Raw genomic sequence first — 12,522 nt, 5'->3', positions numbered from 1 at the left:
GGGGGATGGGGGTGGGGAGAGTTTGTTGGTTACTGTTTCAATTTCTTTGCTGCTTATCAGTCTGCTCAAGTTTTCTATTACTTCCTGTTTCAGTTTTGGTAATTTATATGTTTCTAGGAATTTATCCATTTCTTCCAGGTTGTTCAATTTGTTGACATATAGTTTTTCATAATATTCTCTTATAATTGTTTGTATTTCTGTGGTGTTAGTTGTTTTTGCTCCTCTGTCATTTGTGATGTTATTTTTTGGGTCCTTTTTTCTTTTTGATCAGTCTGGTTAAAATATTTTATTTTTTTTACAAAGAATCAGCTCCTGTTTTCATTGATGTTCTGTTTGTTTGTTTGTTTTAAGTTTCTATACCATTTGTTTCTGCTCTGATCTTTAGTATTTTCTTCCTTTTGCTGACATTAGGCTTTGTTGTTCTTTTTCTAGCTGCTTTAGCTGTAAGATTACGTTGTTCATTTGAGATTTTGCTTGCCTGTATTGCTATATACTGCCCTCTTAGGATGAGATTTGTTGCATCTGAAAGGTTTTGGACCATTGAGTTTCCATTTCCATTCGTTCCCATGTAATTTTTTACTTCTTCTAGGACTCTCTGGCTCACTCATTCATTGTTTGGTAGCATGTTGTTTCGTCTCTATGTATTCGTGGTCTTTCCAGATTGTTTTCTTATAATTGACTTCTGGTTTCATAGCATTGTGGTCAGAAAAGGTGCATGGTATGATTTCAGTCTTTTTGTACTTGTTGAGGCCTGATTCGTGACCTAATATGTGATCTATTTTGAAGAATGTCCCATGTGCACTTGAAAAGAAGGTGTAGGGACGCCTGGGTGGCTCAGTTGGTTAAGTGTCTGCCTTCAGCTCAGGTCATGATCCCAGGGTCCTGGAATTGAGCCCCCCGCATCAGGCTCCTTGCTCAGTGGGGAGTCTGCTTCTCCCCCTGACCACAGCTCTGCCTGCTTGTGCTCTGTCTCTCTGACAAGTAAATAATTTTTTTTTAAAGAAAGAAAAGAAGGTGTGTTCTGCTGTTTAGGTTGGGATGTTCTGAACATACCTGTTAAATCCATCTGGTCTAGCATGTCATTCAAAGCCATGCTTCCTCCTTGATTTTCTGTTTACATGATCTGTCCATTGCTGCAAGTGGGCTGCTAACGTCCCCTACTATTTTGTATTATTTTCAATTAGTTCTTATTAATTGTTTTATATATTTGGGTTCTCCCATTCTGGGTGCATAAATATTTAGAAATGTTATATCCTCTTGTTGGATTGTTCCCTTTACTATGAGATAGTGTCCTTTTTTATCTTTTGTTACAACCTTTGTTTTAAAGTCTAGTTTGCCGACTCAAGTAGTGCAACCCCAGCTTTCTGTTGACATCCGTTTGTGTGATAAAGGTTACTCCATCCCCTCACTTTCAGTCTGTAGAGTCTTTAGATCTAAAAGGAATCACCTTGCAGCATACAAATGGGTCTTGTTTGTTGTTGTTGTTGTTTTTAAATCTATTCTGACACCCTGTCTTTTCACTGGAGCTTTTAGTCCAATTACATTCAAAGTAATTATTGATGGATACATATTTAGTGCCATTTTATTACTTGTTTTTTCTTTGTTTCTGGAGATTTCTCTGATCCTTTCTTGGCTTTGTCACTTTTGGACTCAAAGAGTTCCCTGTAATACTTCTTGCAGGGCTCGTTGAGTGGTCATGAACTCCTTCAGTTTTTGTTTGTGTACTAAACTCTTTATGTCTCCTATTCTGAATGATAGCCTGGCTGGATAGGGTATTCCTGGCTAGAGAAGAGTAACACTTTGAATATATCATGCCACTCCTTTCTGGCTTGCTTTTGGCCCTACTTTAATATCTTATCACGTTAATATCCATTTCCACTTTTTAATAAACAGTTGATCCCTTTAAGTCATCTTTTTTTCCTCTCATATATGTTGTGTTTAATTCTTAAAAAGGGAAAACAAAAACTTGTGTTGCTTCCTGGTCAAGTTAATTCTATATAGCCAATAAACTGTGTGTTTAGTTTTAAATTAATTTAAAATAAGCAGAACATAACCCATTTTCTGTGGATTCAAAACATGAGTAATAAAAACAATAAAAGGGCAAATTTCTTGGTATTGGAAGAAAATTTTTGGCAAAAGTTTTGCTCCTTGTGATGCATTGTTAAAAATTGATTTATCTCGTGAGGAAGTAAAGTCATGTCATAAAGATAGAGGTGATGTACTGTACAGTGGCTTGCTGAACATAATAATAATAATAAAGAAGTGATGGGAAGATCTTATCTTTATGGAGGCTTCCTAGACCCTAAATCTAAGTGGTAGAGAAAAACTTAAGAAAGAGAAAGTGGTAATGAAGTCGTAATTAGTAATGAGAAAGCACTGGTATCAAGCGTATGGTGACAATTCCCATCAAAATATTTGCTTTGTATTACCTCTGACTCAATTTAGGAGCTCATTCTCCTAGAAGTCAACAAGCATATGTACAATCCTGCAGCCAGCCACAGACACCTCAGGCAAATAATGCAGAAATATTGCAGCCAATCCACTGAAGAGCAATTTAAATGATTAAAGAGACAGATGTGTACTCATGTAGAAGGCTTAAAAAAAAAAAAAAAGTCTGGCCTAGCCAAAAATGAGAAGAAAACAGAATCACTGAACTCTAGAACTGGAAAGACTTCCTAGCTTTCTTATCCAGTCCCACCATTTGACAGGCATGAAAATACTCTCACCAAAGTTATATAATCTGCCCGAAGTCAATTAGCCAGTGAAGAGTAAAAGTAGATACTTAACAAGCATGTTAAGATCCACAATTAGGCATCTTACGCAATCGACTATGTTAAGGTGTAGAAATAAAGCTCAGGAAGAGGAGGCAGCCTTGTGGGAAAAGTCTTTGAAAAATATATTAAAGCATTAAATTTTAGCCAAAAAATAGGTCCAAATGCTAAAAAATAAAACTTAAACCACAAAACTGAGGGACAGAGAAGTAGCCTACAGTAATAGATGTACAATTCACACACTGACTATATATCACAACAAACCCCTGGCCAGAACTCCGGTTATTTTAAAATAAAGCCATGCCCATTGTCATATATGGTGTAAAGAAGTTTATCTTGATAATGTACACTTAGGCAAGTTAAGAATGGTGACTAACTCCATTTTCCACCCATCCCAGTCTTTACTTTTAAGTAGGGATGGACCACCCACCTCCCTACCTGTTCCTCCCTAGCAGAATTTAAGAATCTAGCATACTTTGTTTACTGCTATATTCACAGTTAATTGTGTAGTGCATAGCACTGAGTACAGTTCAATAAATATTTTATAATGGGAAATATGAGTTTAACGTTCAAATTAGACAGTTTGACTTTTATCCACATTTGCAGGAAATAAGGGACTGTGTGAACACAGACCTGTAACTCCAGAGATGGAGGGGTACATCCTCGGCAGAGCTAGGCCATAGAGATGGGAAATAGACCCAGCATAGAGCAATCCGCTGAAGAAAAGTTGAAAACGTTGCAGAAAAGAATATATCACTGGGGTGCTTGGGTGGCTCCTTGATTAAGCGCCCAACTGTTGATTTTGGCTCAGGTCATGATGTCAGGTTGTGAGATTGAGCTTGGACTGGGGCTCTCCTGCTGGGTGTGGAGCCTGCTTAAGATTCTCTCTCTCCCTCTCCCTCTGTCTCCCACTCCTGCCCTCTCTCTGTCTCTCTCTCTCTAAAAAAAAATAAATAAATAAAAATAAAAAGAATGTAACACTATTTCTAGAAGCTGCTGCTCAATGACGGGGCTACATTTTGTTACTTTATTAAAAGTCAATGATGAATAAAGGTCATAAAGGAAGGTATTAGTTATAACCACATGATCACCTTAAAACCTGAGAGGAGCATTAATAATAGAAAGACAGGATTTTTATTTGCTCCCATTTTTTACATATAGATTTAAGTAGACAGTATAGGTTTGGCTCTAACCATATATGAAAAAATGGTAGCCAGGGAGGTCTCTACGCAAATCCATGTATACATCAAATGTGTAACTTACAACACATTCAGGGTGAATCTATGGTCTATGCCCAAAAACGATTGTTCTATGTATTTTGTTCAGGTCTTATTATTTAAAACAGGAAACTATGTATAACATCAGCAATTCTATCACGGCCAAAACTTCTAATAGCTAAATAAAATAGTAATTCTTTAGATATTATTTTATAAGGCATATTGTAAGTGATATTTTATTAATTAAAAAAAAGACTAAACTGGGTGCCTTTGTCTAGCATCTTATATTAGTTAAGTGATTCTCAACTTTGTCTATACATTAGAATCACCTCATCTTAGTTCATTCAAGATGCTACAACAGGACACCATAGACTGGTTAACTTATAAACAACAGAAACTTATTTCTCATAGTTTGAAGTTTTNTAGTTCATTCAAGATGCTACAACAGGACACCATAGACTGGTTAACTTATAAACAACAGAAACTTATTTCTCATAGTTTGAAGTTTGNTAGACTGGTTAACTTATAAACAACAGAAACTTATTTCTCACAGTTTTGAAGTTTTGGAGATCAAGGCACTAGTAGATTCAGTGTCTAGTGAGGACTTGCTTCCTGATTCACAGATGGCTGTCCTTTTGCTACGTCTTCACATGGTGGAAAGGACAAAGGAGCTTTCCAGGGTCCCTTTTATAAGTTTAGGAGTCTCATTTAAAAGGGCTCTACCATCATGATCTAATAAGCAGCTCCTAAATGTGCCCACCTCCAGGCATCATCACACTGGGGATTCGGTTTCAACATACGAATTTGTGTGGGGCAAGGATGGGAGGTGGGTGGGGATACAAATTATTCCCTCTATAATACACCTGATTAGTTGTTTTTTTTTCAACTGGATGCTTCTATAACACCTTAGACTAATTAAATCTATTTATAGACTAGTTCTAAACATAACNGTCTATACATTAGAATCACCTCATCTTAGTTCATTCAAGATGCTACAACAGGACACCATAGACTGGTTAACTTATAAACAACAGAAACTTATTTCTCATAGTTTGAAGTTTGGGAGATCAAGGCACTAGTAGATTCAGTGTCTAGTGAGGACTTGCTTCCTGATTCACAGATGGCTGTCCTTTTGCTACGTCTTCACATGGTGGAAAGGACAAAGGAGCTTTCCAGGGTCCCTTTTATAAGTTTAGGAGTCTCATTTAAAAGGGCTCTACCATCATGATCTAATAAGCAGCTCCTAAATGTGCCCACCTCCAGGCATCATCACACTGGGGATTCGGTTTCAACATACGAATTTGTGTGGGGCAAGGATGGGAGGTGGGTGGGGATACAAATTATTCCCTCTATAATACACCTGATTAGTTGTTTTTTTTTCAACTGGATGCTTCTATAACACCTTAGACTAATTAAATCTATTTATAGAATAGGTCTAAACATAATTGATTTTCAAATCTCTACAGATAATTTTAATGTTTACCCAGTGTTGAAAACCACTCATAAATTAAGTGCATGGATTAGTCTGGCAAATTCACAAAATAACCTTTGAAATACTACCTTAGAATGTCTGAGAGGAAGGAAAAAAAGGACCTGTAAGTGTAAATAATACGAGTACTGATGAAAATCAAACACATACATCTTTTTGAGCAGGTCCCCATTCTCAAAAACACTCTAACAGANCTATTTATAGAATAGGTCTAAACATAATTGATTTTCAAATCTCTACAGATAATTTTAATGTTTACCCAGTGTTGAAAACCACTCATAAATTAAGTGCATGGATTAGTCTGGCAAATTCACAAAATAACCTTTGAAATACTACCTTAGAATGTCTGAGAGGAAGGAAAAAAAGGACCTGTAAGTGTAAATAATACGAGTACTGATGAAAATCAAACACATACATCTTTTTGAGCAGGTCCCCATTCTCAAAAGCACTCTAACAGAGAACCTTGGTGCTGAGGGAGCAACCTGAGAGCATGACCCAACAGTTGCCATTTTCTGAAGAGACAGGAAAGCGGGAGAAGTGGTCAAACAGCAGCTGAGCAAAGGAGGCAAGTGGCAAAGGGAGATGAATGAAGTGTCAAAAACAAACTGGGTTTGGGGTTAATTCTGAGAGCAAGGTGGATGCATACGCATGAATGAATATGCTTCCTTATTGGTGGTGATTTTAGAAAAATTAAAAGAATAATACCTTATGTGATACCAAATCTAGTAACATACCATCTATATACCTAGACTCTTTAAACTTACTCCTGATTTATAAATGAATTCAGACCCTCGGTATTTTTTTTTTAAAGATTTTATTTATTTATTTGACAGAGATAGAGACAGCCAGCGAGAGAGGGAACACAAGCAGGGGGAGTGGGAGGAAGAAGCAGGCTCATAGCAGAGGAGCCTGATGTGGGGCTCGATCCCATAACTCCGGTATCACGCCCTTAGCCGAAGGCAGACGCTCAACCGCTGTGCCACCCAGGCGCCCCCAGACCCTCGGTATTAACAGCATTCTAAGGAGGATAGCCTTTTATAGCAATGACACTAAGGCCCTCGCGTACAGCTCCGGAGTCATTCCAACACAACAGCTAACCTCTTCCATGACTAGTATCCAAAACATCTCAAATAAATGTATAAGAAACTTTTCTTCCATATATAATTTATTGCAGTCCTTGCTAGAATAAATGGTTTATAAGAGCATATGTTGATACATAGTCAATGGAAAGTAATTGTGTTCAATTTGATGCAACACATCTCCTGACTCAGTAATTCAAATGCAAAATTCCCAACTCAGGAAAGGCTTGGGCATTCACTACACTCCCTGAAGGACTTTAGGTCTAGACCAGTGAATAAAAAACATGGATTACAGGAATCTGTGCACAGTCACTTGTTCTGCTCTAAGGGGAAAAAAAAAATGAGTAATCTTTCTATGACAAATAATACTAATATGAACACTGCAAATTTTTAAAAAAAATTATTTCTGAAACCATTTCAATCAATGTAAAGAAATGGGAAACTGCTAAAAAGGCTAACATAATTAAGAAAAACACTGAGAAAAAATATAAAGTTTCTTTGAGTTTTAAGTAAGTCCTGATGAATCATGATATAAAAAAACTATATAAATAACTTCACTAACTTTGATGTGTCAAGATCATAATCTTTGATTTTCACTTATTTTTCAGATTAACAAGTCTTACCAATCAGAATCAACAAAGAATATTTTAGTATATATCAATACATATTTTGAGGAAAGGACTATGTACTTTACACTTTTCTAGACTTTGGAATAAAAGCCCAAATCCCTGCTCCTTACTTACTAATCCATTGCTCCATAACCAAATTAAATGCAGCTCTTTATCATTTGGTTTACTCAAAATATATTCTTCTATATTCTAGGCACATTAGCTCTAATTCAGTTCCTGCTCTGGCACAGACATTAAAAGTTAGGAATGCCTCCCCTCAAGATTTTTACTCTCTGACATGAAAAACAGAGAGATTAACTAGTCAATTACAGTAGGAAAATGAATGCTGCAATGCAAATATTCACAAAATGCTCTGGGAACAAATAATAGAGAAAAAATGTGAAGGTCAAGGAAGTTTAGAGGCTCTGAAATATATTATTGAAGTTAAAAGATGCATAAAAAGTAGGCAGGTGAAAAGACTGTGGCGTGTTTGAAGAAAAAAGAAGGGTATATAATCTAATTATGTAGGCATGAGATAGTATGGACTATTCATGGAATTGTAAATTGTACATTAGGCTAGGGTTTAAGCAGCCCTTCATGGGTGGGAAACATTAGTTGGAGAAGACTTCAGATCTGAAATAGGTTCATACTACATTAAGGACTTTTATATGTACACTACATATAATGGGGAGTTTTTGAAGAATTTTAAATAGATGCATTAAAATTATGGAATTTGTATCTAGACTTATTTATTGCAACCAATTCTGGTTTCAACTCTGACATAAACACCTTGAAAGTTCTTCACTGTCATCCATCAAAAAAACAAACAAACAAAAAAAGTGAACAAACTGTAAATCAATGACTTTCATGTACTTATCAGAGATTTGAGATTTCAGTATGAGTGGCACTTTAAAAACTGGAGAGAGAGAATACAGAAAATGCAACTGAAATATGCTTACCAGGAGCAAAAGCCACTAGGCCATTAACTGTCCAAAAACTTAGATGGTAATTTTGAGAATTTCCAGAGGCTTAATTTATGTTAGTGCAAGTGTGAGAAATTCTTCAGTGCCACAATCTTAGGGGCCCCAAAACTTCTGGGTTTTACTTCCTGGAACTCCACCAGGATTTCACAGAAATGAGGCAAGAAAAATTCTCCTTGGGTTCTGGGAAAAGGGAGAGCAAAATAACAATTTTGAAATAGACAAGGGACTTCTTAGTGATAAAGCCATACTCTTCAAAAGAAAAGCTTTACCATAGCTGTATTTCTCCTATGTGGAAGGGAAATTCCTCAACCCCAGGTATTTCTGGCCTTCTTGCCTCACTGAGGGTGAGGAGAACCTTAAAATACATGAGAAGTCACAGCCCAGGGACATATGACCGTTAAGGGATGATAATTTAATCAGAAGATTATAGAATGCACACATTACCATTGCATCAACAGGGATCTAGGATAGTAATTGGATTATAGATGAAAGAGCTGTAAGACTCAGACTCCACTTAAAAAAGAGTTCTTGGGGGGAAAAATAAAGACCACAGGAGAGACAAAGAGAAGAAGACTAGAGAAAACTGAAGCTTCTGATACCTACAGCTACTGCAAACATTAAATGCAGCCAACTTTGAGTCAAGTCTTAATACAAAAACCTCATGCTAAAGGTCTTTTACTTCAATTTCTGTTACCCAATACATTATGTCTGTGTTTCAACAAAGAAATGCAGAGCATGCTAAAAAGAAAGAAAAAAAATAGTCAGAAGAGACAAAGCAAGGATCAGAATCAGACTCAGATGACAGATGTTTTAGAATGATCACAGAATTTAAAATAACTGTGATTAACACATTAAAGCCTCTAATAGAAAAAGTCAACAACATTCAAAAACAGAAAAATGATGTAAAAAGAGAGACAGATACTAAGAAATAATCAAAAGGAAATGCTAGAAATAATGATTTTAAAAAGCACTGTAAAAGAAAAGAATCCTTTAATGGGTATATCAGTAGACTAGACACAGTGGAGGAAGGAATCGATAAAGACATGTCAACAGAGGGATTCCTGGGTGGTTCAGTCAGCTGGGCATCTGACTCTTGGTTTCAGCTCAGGTCATGATCTCCTGGGTCATAGGATCAAGCCCTGTAGGGGGCTCTGTGCTCAGCAGGGAGTCTGCTTGAAGAGTCTCTCCTTCTGGCCCTCCCCCATTCACGTGCACATTGGTGCATTCTCTCTCTCTCTCTCTCTCTCAAATAAATAAATAAATCTTTAAAAAAACATGTCAACAGAAACTTGTCAATAGAAACTCCTAAGCTGAAGTGCAAAGAGGGAGAAAAGTGGGGAAAAAAATAGAGAATATCCAAGAACTGTTGGACAATTTCAAAGAGTGTCTATATGCATAATTGGAATTCCAGAAGGAAAAGAAAGAGCAAATGGCCCAGAAAAAAATATTTGAAGTAATGATAGTGAGAATATTCCAGAATTAGTTTCAGACACCAGACCCTAGTTCCAATGAGCTTAGAAACACCAAGCAGGAAAAATACCCAAAAATCTACATCTAGGTATATCACATTTAAACTGCACTAAGCAAAACACAAAAAGAAAACTTTGAGTAAGTCAGAAAACAAAACAAAACAAAAAAACAAAAAACCTTACCTATAGGGGAAAGAGGATAACAATTATAGTGGACTTCTTGCCAGAACTACAAAATCAACAAGAGTGCAGCAAAATATTTAGTGTTGAGAAACAAACAAACAAAAAATCTTCCCACCAAGCTAGAATTCTATATTTATATCTAGTGAAATTATTCTTAAAAATAGAAAGATAAATAAAAACTTTCTCAAACAAAAACAGAATTTATTGCCAGCAAATCTGCTGTGAAAAAGAAAAAAAAAGCTTAAAAACTTATTTAGGACAAAAGAAAATACTATACCTCATAAACTCGAATCTACCAAAAAGAAAAGATCATCAGAGAAGGAATAAATAAAGTTAAAGTAAAATATTTTGTTTTTCTTATTCTTACTTGATCTAACCAGTAACTGTTCAAAGCAATAATAGTAACAATGTATTAGATAATTGTAGGATACGGACTTGTTAAATGAATGACATCAATGTCATAAGGGACAGGAAGGAGAATTAATATTCTATTAAAAGGTACCAACATTACATTTACAGTGGTATAGTGTTAACTCAAAATGCATTTAGATTAATTATATATATTACACAGATATAAAATCTAAAGTTAAGTATATGTCAAAAGACATAAATACATCATAGATATATCAAAATCTGGGGCAATTAATAAAAACATTTCAAAAAGCATAATTGATATGCTGAGAGAAGAGAAAATCTAACTATATAAAATGTTCAATTAAAACCAAAGAAAGCAAAAAAAGAGAGAAAAAAGTAACAATAATTGTGAAGACTAGAAAAGCTTTATGAACATGGTAGATATTAATTCCACTATATCAAAAATTATCTTAAGTGTTAGTGATCTATGTATACCAACTAAAAGATATATATCATTAGAATAGATAGAAACAATTATGCTTTATCAACAAGAAACTCACTCTAAGTATAAAGACACAAAGAAGTTAAAAGTAAGGGATGGAATAAATACAGAGAACAAACAGATGGTTGCCAGGGAAGGGTGGGGAATTGGGCAAAATGGGTGAAGAGGAATGGGAGATACAGCCTTCCAGTTACGGAATAAATAATTCATGGGAATAAAAGGTATAGCGTAGGGAATATAGTCAATGGCATCGTAATAGTATTGTATGGTGACAGATGGTAGCTATACTTGTGAGCATGGCATAATGTGTAGACTTGCAGAATCACTGGGTTATACACCTGAAACTAAGGTAACATTATGTCAACTATATTTTAATTTAAAAAAAATCTAAACAAAGTAAAAAGAGAATGTCGTACCATTCAAACAGTACTCTAACACTACAGAAGAGAATGGGAGTTTCAGACTATACAGACTTTAGAACAAAGAAAGTTTAAAGAGGAGCATTACATTGTGATAAATTCTCCAAGGATACGTAACAATCCCTTAGCATGCATGCACTTAAAACAGTGTCTCAAGGGGCGCCTGGGTGGCTCAGTCGTTAAGTGTCTGCCTTTGGCTCAGGGCGTGATCCCGGTGTTATGGGTTCGAGCCCCACATCAGGCTCCTCTGCTGGGAGCCTGCTTCTTNTAGCATGCATGCACTTAAAACAGTGTCTCAAGGGGCGCCTGGGTGGCTCAGTCGTTAAGCGTCTGCCTTTGGCTCAGGGCGTGATCCCGTTGTTATGGGTTCGAGCCCCACATCAGGCTCCTCTGCTGGGAGCCTGCTTCTTCCTCTCCCACTTCCGTTCCCTCTCTCGCTGACTCTCTCTCTCTCTCTCTCTGTCAAATAAATAAATGAAATCTTAAAAACAAAACAAAAAACAAAAAAAAAAANTCTCTGTCTGTCAAATAAATTAATGAAATCTTAAAAACAAAACAAAAAACAAAACAAAACAAAAAAACAGTGTCTCAAAATATTCAAGATAAAATGAATAGAACTAAAACCAGGAAAAGCCCGATCTATAATTATAGTTGAAAACTTCAACACCCATCTTTAAGTAACTGATAGAGGTCAGGAAGGCAGAAAATTAATAAGATATAATTTACTTAAGCAGTACCATAACTCAATCTAATTGACTTTTATAGAATACTTCATCAAATGACAGCAGAATGCACATTTTTCTCACTCTCACTTGGAACAGTCACCATTTTTTTAAAAATGCATAGTTTGAGGTTTTTTTTCTTTTGTTTTGGGGTTGCGTACATAATGTGCACTGGGACTGAAAATCCACTGAGGGCCAATTTTCCTATGGTTCATATTGGTTCTTTAGATGTGGTCCCAGGTCCTTCCAGTTGCAACTCAGTGTGGGGAGAATCTCCTCTTAGATGTCCCCACACACACATTTGCTGGGCCCTGGGTTTTCATCCCTGTCCCTCTTATCTGGAGAAGCCAGAAAAACCAAAGTTGAAATTACCTTTATTAGCAAAAATTTTAGGGCAAAAGCCCTTTCTTGCTTCTTTTACCTTTTTGGGTTCCTACAATCCCTTCAGTTTTGTCCTGGCACTTCCTTACTATCTTGTCAGATATTCAATAATTTTAATATTTTTAAAATATTTTATCCAGCACTTTTCATTATTTTCATCAGGAAGATTGGCCCAATGTGTAGAAAGCAGTGGAATTTTAAAAAGGAAACAAAAATGAAAATCAATGAAATAAAAAACTGATTCTTCAAAAAATCAATAAAATTGATAAACCTTTAGTCAAGCTAACATGGGGAAAAAAACAAAAGAGGATACAAACTACCAACATTAGGAATGAAATAGTGGTC

The sequence above is a fragment of the Ailuropoda melanoleuca genome, chromosome 20, assembly GCF_002007445.2.
Source record: "Ailuropoda melanoleuca isolate Jingjing chromosome 20, ASM200744v2, whole genome shotgun sequence".
Lineage (NCBI taxonomy): Eukaryota > Metazoa > Chordata > Mammalia > Carnivora > Ursidae > Ailuropoda > Ailuropoda melanoleuca.
Note: the sequence above shows the minus strand (reverse complement) of the source record.